Here is a 9,317-nt window from a genome sequence, read left to right as displayed (position 1 = left end):
GACCCCCAGGGGGAGAGCCTTCTCTGTGGCAGCTCCTGCCCTCTGGAATGACCTACCCCCCGACCTACGTACAGTTGCGGACCTGCGCCTTTTTCGCCGAGCCCTGAAGGCCCATCTATTCCGTGCGGCCGGCCTGGCGTAGTTTGGATTGTGTTTCAGTGGGGGGTTTTGTATGGGTGTGTTTTTAGAACAGGCCTATCATTTAATTCGATTTTAAAGCAGAAACTATTTATTTATTCGTGGTTTTTAGTATCGCCTGTTCACCGCCCTGAGTCCCGCAAGGGAGATAGGGCGGTATATAAATTTAATAAATAAATAAATAAATAAATATAACCAATACAATATTAAAAGCTAAAGTCCTGAGACCATACAGTGAGGAAAAAAATTATTTGATCCCCTGCTGATTTTGTATGTTTGCCCACTGACAAATGATCAGTCTATAATTTTAATGGTAGGTTTATTTTAACAGAGACAGAATAGCAACAAAAAATCCAGAAAAACGCATTTCAAAAAAGTTATAAATTGATTTGCATTTTAATGAGTGAAATAAGTATTTGATCCCCTATCAGCAAGATTTCTGGCTTCCAGGTGTCTTTTATACAGGTAACGAGCTAAGATTAGGAGCACTCTCTTAAAGGGAGTTCTCCTAATCTCAGCTTGTTACCTGTATAAAAGACACCTGTCCACAGAAGCAATCAATCAAATTCCAAACTCTCTACCATGGCCAAGACCAAAGAGCTGTCCAAGGATGTCAGGGACAAGATTGTAGACCTACACAAGGTTGGAATGGGCTACAAGACTATGGCCAAGCAGCTTGGTGAGAAGGTGACAACAGTTGGTGTGATTATTCGCAAATGGAAAAAACAAAATAACTCAATCTTCCTCGGTCTGGGGCTCCATGCAAGATCTCACCTCGTGGAGTTTCAATGATCTTGAGAATGGTGAGGAATCAGCCCAGAATTACACAGGAGGATCTTGTCAATGATCTCAAGGCAGCTGGGACCATAGTCACCAAGAAAACAATTGGTAACACACTACGCTGTGAAGGACTGAAATCCTACAGCGCCCACAAGGTCCCCCTGCTCAAGAAAGCACATGTACAGGCCCGGCTGAAGTTTGCCAATGAATAGAATAGAATAGAGCTGGAAGGGACCTTGGAGGTCTTATATTCCAGCCCCCTGTTCAAGCAGGAGGACCTATACCATCTCAGTCAGGTGATTGTCCAGTCTCTTTTTAAAAACTTCCAGCAATGGAGCGCCCACGATTTCTGGGGGTAAGCTGTTCCACTGGTTGATTGTCTTCACTGTCAGGAAGTTTCTCCTTAATTCCAGGTTGCTTCTCTTTGATCAGCTTCCAACCATTGTTTTTCGTTGTTCCCTCTGGTGCTCTGGTGAACAACCTGACCCCTTCTTCTTTGTGGCAGCCCCTCAGATACTGGAATACTGCTATCATGTCTCCCCTATTTCTTCTTTTCTTTAAACTGACCAAACCCAAGTTCTGTAGCCGTTCTTCGTACGTTTTGGTCTCCAGGCCTTTGATCATCTTAGTTGCTCTTCTCTGAATTTTTTCCAGACTCTCAACATCTTTTTTGTGATATGGTGACCAAAATTGGCTGAACATCTCAATGATTCAGAGAAGAACTGGGTGAAAGTTGTGGTCAGATGAGACCAAAAATCGAGCTCTTTGGCATCAACTCAACTTGCCATGTTTGGAGGAGGAGGAATGCTGCCTGTGACCCCAAGAACACCATCCCCACCGTCAAACATGGCGGTGGAAACATTATGCTTTGGGGGTGCTTTTCTGCTAAGGGGACAGGACAACTTCACTGCATCAAAGGGACGATTGAGTCTTGGGTTAATGTCATGGTTCCAATATATGAAACCAATTAAAAGAACTTCAAGGCAAAGATTTCTTCCTTAAAGAACATTTTATTCAGGAAACAAAGTATCGTCACTTACATAGTTGAACCCAAGACTGAAGTTCCCTCCCCCCAGATACAAAGTAACAAGTTGTAATTCCCACCCCAGAAAGGCTGTCATAATTCACATTCACCAATTATTCCAAAACATGGGCTCTCCGCCCAACTTCTCAACCCGCCAAAACTTAATCTAACATTGACCTTGAGTTCACACACAGCTGCAATTGTTATGGCTAACTGAAAAAGCTGGAGCATTCCCCCCATCCCCCCTTCTACATCTGAATATCTCAAACACCAGACAAAGCACAATGAAAGCAAAAGGTAAAAAGGCTGCAATTTCTTAATTGTCACAGCGTTGACAGATGGGGCCATGTACCATCAAATCTTGGGTGAGAACCTCCTTCCCTCAGCCAGGGCATTGAAAATGGGTCGTGGATGGGTATTCCAGCATGACAATGACCCAAAACACTTGGCTAAGGCAACAGAGGAGTGGCTCAAGAAGAAGCACATTAAGGTCCTGGAGTGGCCTATCCAGTCTCCAGACCTTAATCCCATAGAAAATCTGTGGAGGGAGCTGAAGGTTCAAGCTGCCCAATGTCAGCCTCAAAACCTTAATGACTTGGAGACGATCCCCCCTGAGATGTGTGCAAACCTGGTGGCCAACTACAACAAATGTCTGACCTCTGTGATTGCCAACAAGGGTTTTGCTAAGTCATGTTTTTCAAAGGGGTCAAATACTTATTTCACTCATTAAAATGCAAATCAATTTATAACTTTTTTGAAATGTGTTTTCCTGGATTTTTTTGTTGTTATTGTCTCTCACTGTTAAAATAAACCTACCATTAAAATTATAGACTGATCATTTGTCAGTGGGCAAACGTACAAAATCAGCAAGGGATCAAATAATTTTTTCCCTCACTGTAAAAATGTAGTGTTTGGTGGCTGTATTAATTTATAGGAAAGGATGGCTGAAGAACTGATATGTTAACATATCTCATTCAGCTCCAACAATCAAGGTGGCTAACATCCAAATAAAATCACCTAAATATCACAATAATACAAAGATAAGAAAAAGGTAGAGAACATACGAGTGTTAGAGACAATCCATACTGCTGATATTACTCTCAAAATACTTAATAAAGGAACAATGCTACATAAAATTAACAGTATGGAGTTCATACAGATTTCAGAGGCCAGCATATTGCACAGGGAGGGCAGTTGTTGGAAAGGTCTCTGGATCCATTCTCAACCTGTTGAGAAAGGGGTATCCAGATCATCCTTTCATAGATTGATCAAACATCACAAGGCCCCTGAGTGAGGGATTTTGCCATACTTAAATAATTGGCACCTATAAGCCTTTTGACCACAAATGAGTTTTCTTATGCTGCCCTTATGCCTGTCTCTCGCCTGGCCTATTGTTACTAAGAGGACCCTGTGTTCAAGAGACTAGGGATCTAGCTATCTTATCTAATCTATCTTATCTATTTTATCTATTTTATCTATCTTATTTTACCTGAAATGTAAGCAACTGTAGTCAGCTGGGTCAGCCAAACCAACCCTGGCGATCCATTGGGGGACAGATATCACAGATCATCCTCACACCCAAACACATGGTTTTAACCACAGCATTACACTGCCTCTCCAGAAAGAACTGCTCACAAACCTCTGTCTATCCTGTAGCTATCACAGAACATATATGACTGGTGTTACTAGCACTAATTAATATAACTAGATAGTGTAAATTTCATCTGACCAGCTTAAAGGGTCCTTGAGATTTTACCTACTAACAGCCCTAATTATCAAAACAACACATTTGCATTATTCCAGGACAAGCTTGCAAATTACCACTGGGCACCAAGTTGTTAATACCACGATCTAACTTTATTATAATACTGTAATCAAAATTAGTTTTACTTGCTTCAGCCTGGCTTTAGTTCCAGCACTGAGAATTCAGCATGACAGGGCAAACCACATTTCCCAACTCCATTCATTCCCCTGTGATTTTTCCCATTTATTTCAAGTTTCATATTATTGTTTTTGATTTTAAAGACTTGCAACCTGTCTCATCTCCAAAGTTAGTCAGCAATATCATAACAAGAAAGTCCCTAAGCATGAGGTAGTTGGTAAGCAAGGACTACTTGTATGCAACCTACATCCCAGACCAATCACAAGTCATCCTGACAAATAATGAAATATAGTTTATTGAGAACGTTTTTTAATTAGATTATAAATATATTTTTTACTGAATGCAATGTTTTTAACAGAAAAGTATAATCTCATGAATTTCTAAATACACAATGTTGATTAGGGGCAGGAAAGGATGTTAATTTACAAGCATACAGAGCAATTACAAAATCAACTGTAAGAAATACAGTTTCAAAATGATTTTTCCTGTTCATCATCATATTACAGACCTTTTAAATGGCAGGTTCTGTAATGGATCCACGCATTCCTCATTGTTAAAACTATCCGCTCCAAGTGGGATATACACTGCCCAAAATCTCTCTCTGTAAAAAAATAAATAAGGGGTTTTTTAGTAGCCAGAACTATTTTTTAACTATTTTCAAAGAGGCAATCATTTAGCCAATTGTAGAAAACCAGTTTTGCAATATCTTTTTAAAACTTACAGTACAATCTTATATTTGTCAGCTCAGAAATAAATCACCCTGAGTTCCATGTGGCTTTTTTATTGCCAAGGGATCAGATACAAAGATTGCAGTTTTAACAATTTTATTAATAGTTTAAACTAGAGTCCACTTTATCAGAAACATTCTAGGTTGACAAGACATAGATATCTGTGAGCTGAAGTTTTAACAAGAGAGAAATGAAATGCATTTATACAAGCTGTAATAATTATATAAAAGTCTAAATGTCTGCAATTGTTACAATAGTTGTTAATAAAGTACTATTAAAGTTATCACAAATTCATTATTATTGGTGAGTTAATACATCAAGTGGAACAACATTGATTCTCTCAGTTTAGACTTAGTGGAAGAATTTCTTGAAAATTCAGTTTCATGCTGGTTTCCTTTTGAAATTCCTTTGTTCAATACTACTTTAAAGTCAGCTCATTTTCCTGTTCAATAGAGTTCACACATCTTATGAAGACTCTAGTCCACATGTATTTATACCCTATTATATTTAAATTAATTGCCCTCCCAACTCCAGAGTGCACTGATGTTGGGTAGCCAATATATTTATATTAGTAGTAACAATAATATATATATTAAATCTTTTAGGTACAAATAGTCCTCAACGTACAACCACAATTGGGACCAGCATTTCCGTTGCTTAGCAAAGTGGTTGTTAAATGAGTTGCACCAATTTTATTGCCTGTTTTTGCTATGGTTGTTAAGCAAATCTCGGCAGTTGTTAAGGGAATCATGCAGTCATTAAGCAAACTCGACTTCCCCTGTGGACTTTGCTTTTTGGAAGCCAGCTTAGGAAGGTCACAAATGGCGATCACATGACCCCAGGATGTTGCAACCACTGTAAATACATTCCGGTTGTCAAGCGCCTGAAGTTAGATCATGTGAGTGTGGGGAAGCTGTGATGGTCATAAGTGCAAGGACCGGTCATAAGTCACTTTTTTCAGTGCCGTTGTAACTTTGAACAGTCACTAAATGAACAGTTGTAAGTTGAGGACTACCTGTACCATAATATTGTTTTTAGCATATATACTACAGTATGTTAGCTGATTTCATATAGGATTGAAGTGAATTTGAAGGAGACAAAAAAGGTCAATATGGAACAAAAACTTAATTAAAAACCAATGCCCTCAAATCTCCCTTCAGCACAACCAATGTTTGCCTTCAAATTCTTCATCAAATCATATTAAAAACATTTTTGCTTACTTCTGCAATCCAAAGCTATCTGGATCTTCTGCGACCCATGTAGGATTTCATCCAATGTAACCTTCATTGGAGATCTACTGAAATAGTGTGGATTGGTTTGTGTCCCCATCTCTTTTGTGTCAGAATCATTGTTGGTTGAGGAGGGTGGGTATTCAGTACCATCATCTTCCAATGGATGGAGTTGTGCTCCCACGTAGAGCTGGTTTGCAATCTGGGGGGTCTTTCTGGGGCTCACAGATGGAGATCATGTCCAGGAAAGCCTTTGCATAGTTACATCTTTTGTGCCAGTTTCAACTTGCTTGGACCAGGAGGTGGTGCCCACACTCATGCCCTTGTCATCTCATAAATGCACTACTGCAAAGCCATTCAGAAGTTTAAAATGGTTCAGCATGCAAGTGCCCAGGCATATCTCGATTTGCTCATATAACACCTCTACCCCAGGATCTGCACTGGCTTCCAGTCAGCATCAGGATACAAATTTAAGGCACTGGTTATCATTTTTAAAGCCCTACATGGCTCAGGGCCTAGTTAGTTTCAAAACTGCCTGCTCCAAAATGAATTTTCCTCTCCTCTAAGACCAGGGAGAGAGGCTCTACTGAAAGTCCCATGTCCCAGTTCCATCTGTGGGGGCTCTAAGGTAGGGCCTTCTCAATGGTAGTAATCCTCCTCTGGAATAACTCCCACTCCATACGTATGGACCACCACTTCTCCAATGCACTTCCACAAAGAGGTGAAAACTTGGTTTGGGGAAAGAGGATTTGGAGAATGCTAACTTTGGAGTCTGTACCTGTTAGATTGTGGCATAATGGTTTCCACTGTTTTCTGCTTGTTCTGTTGATTTCATCTCTCTTTTTGTTGTATACGGCTCAGAGCCATTTGGAGTAGAGTAGCATTAACATGACAGAACTAAATAAATAAGGTTGGGCCAAGCAACTGAAAAAGTGTGTGAGTGTGAGCAAACCATCCCTCCTTGAAGTGCTATAATAGCTACATATATTTCCCATGCCTGCTTTTTTGAAGGCTTTCTCCAGCTGTCTGCATGTGTGTATATACAGACAATGCTACTGCTGGGACCATCAATGCAGAAAAGTGGTTGTGAAGATACGTACATACAGGTAGTCCTCGGTTAACAACCACTTGTTCAACGACTATTTGAAGTTACCACGGTGCTGAATGAGAAGACTTAACAGCCAGTCCTTGAAGTTGTGGCAGTCATTTGATTGTCATTCAGGCACTTGGCAACTGGCTGGCAATTATGACAGTCACAGCATCTTGCTGTCACATGATTGCCATTTTTGACCTTCACTGCCAACTTCCAAAAAGCAAACTCAATGGTGAAGCTGGCAGGAAGTCACAAGTTGCAGTCACATGATGTCACATTTGATGACTGTGTGGGATTCACTTAACAACCTCAACTGGAACTCCCGTTGTAAGACAGTGTGGTCATGTGACATTGTGCTTTATGACTGTGTGACTTAGCAACAGAATTGCTGGTTTCAATTACCATTGTTAACCTTTGTTAACCGAGGACTACCTGCATACAGACAAACAGGACAAACCTTTGAAGTAGCATGCTGATCCTTCTAGACTTGGTTCTTTTATCAGTTCAAGGAAACTGCTTTGCTTGGGTCAATGCAAGTGTACTTTTCAAATTCTTTGCCTTACAGAAAGCTCTGGTGTACATTGTTGGAGAGCTTGGAATATAGTAAGGCTGTTCCTTAGTGCCTTCTAAAATGGTATTTCATAATATGCAGAAGTCAAACAATTAACCTCTTCCCAAATTATTAAAGCAGCCAAATCTTTTATTTCAGACTGTATGTTTTTTTCAGAAGCTGCTCCTGATCCTCTGTATACACTTGGACACACTTCCTTAGTGGAGAGAACAGGAGGTGCTTCTAAGACAGGCTATAAAAAGAAATGTTTCATATGTGCTTCCTTGTGTTACAAGAGAGCCCTTTCAAAGAATTTGTACAGACCTAAGATCTATCCACATTCACTGGCTAGGTTCATCTATTATAATGCAATTTGTTATTGATTGTTATTGATATGTGATTTTAGGCACTAGGGCTTGTAAATCATGGTTTACAGGTACGGTAAGTGTGTTGTATGAACTCAGTCACAATGGATTAGCTGGGTTTTACTTTTTTTGCTGCCAGATACTGTATAGCTGAATTCAATGCCTCTGAAGCACAATATTCTACATAATTAACACAAAAAACACAATACTCATTTTAAAGCAGGCATGTCAAACTCGCAATGTCACGTGACATCGCACGACGTATCGTGACTTTTTCCCCATTGCCGGCAATGGGGTGGGCGTGGTTTTGGCGTGATGCATGCATCCTGCAGGCCAGCATTTTGACATGCCTGTTGTAGAGCAATGCATGAAGTAAAGATTCTAAAGGGAACCTATACGTATATTGGCACAGAAATCAAGTTGTGATCTAATCTCCTGCTCAGTGCAGGAATCTTGCATCTATGGGCACATCCATGTAAGGCAGTCTTCCTCTCATCCTCAGCTATGTGTTTTAAATCCAAGGTGGAAGTAGTGTTTTTCACTTTTCCCCAATATAAATGTTCCTATTTGCACAATGTGGGGTGCTTTGGCAGTGGCTGTGATGATGAGGTGGCAGAGCTGGGATCTGCCCAGCTACTGTTGGATGATAATCAGCTGCTGCAGGGGCATGTCCCATCCACTCCAGCTGCTACCAGCTTCCCTCCATGGCCTCCATGTTGATTTGTGCTGCTGGACTGACATAACATTGTGAAAGAAGCAGCAGCAGCATCACCATCATTAGAGAAAACTACAGAGGAGGACCTCTCCAAGCACTTTTTTCCCATGATCTTGGTACTGATATTGTTAGAATAGGTAGCCTGGGATCTCAAAGTGCTTAGGGTTGTTCCAGTTTCCTACTCTTTCTAATAATACCAAAAAGCTAGAGAAAGTGGTAGAGATTCTCATCTACCACTTTCTCTAGCTGTACAGAGATGTCTTGGACCACTGATCTCAGAGAAACTGGTAGTCTAGCACCTCTCTATAACAAACCTTTATGAGTTCAACCTGTCACTCTACCAGCTGCCAAAGTTTGCTTCCCCACTCCCCTAGGCAAGATTAGAAGGAGCAACTGATTGAAATTTTTCCTGATGGCTGACAAATCTACCAAATTGCTGCATGCCCTGCTTTCCTGTATAATGGGGGTGGCCAGGTGGAAGTCCATTTACTCCAAACAGCTACCTAATGAACATATCAACTGTGCCATACTTTTTCCTTGAAAGAATGTATTTATCCACAATGCATGAATAGATATGCCCATGGCAATTGACATTTATGGTACTGACCCTTTAACATAGTTTGACAATTGAATTATTAAATCTGCATGACAGACTGCTGTGGTTGAACTAATGATGACAAAACTTGTCTCCTCTTGGCCAACACATTTGCCAAAGTACCTAGAAAGGTACCGTATATACTCGAGTATAAGCCGAGTTTTTCAGCCCATTTTTGGGGCTGAAAAATGCCCCCCTCGGCTTATACTCGAGTCAGC

This window comes from Protobothrops mucrosquamatus, unplaced genomic scaffold (genome assembly GCF_001527695.2).
Source record: "Protobothrops mucrosquamatus isolate PMUCROS unplaced genomic scaffold, P.Mucros_1.0 scaffold3761, whole genome shotgun sequence".
Taxonomy (NCBI): domain Eukaryota; kingdom Metazoa; phylum Chordata; class Lepidosauria; order Squamata; family Viperidae; genus Protobothrops; species Protobothrops mucrosquamatus.
This window is presented reverse-complemented; position numbering follows the sequence as displayed.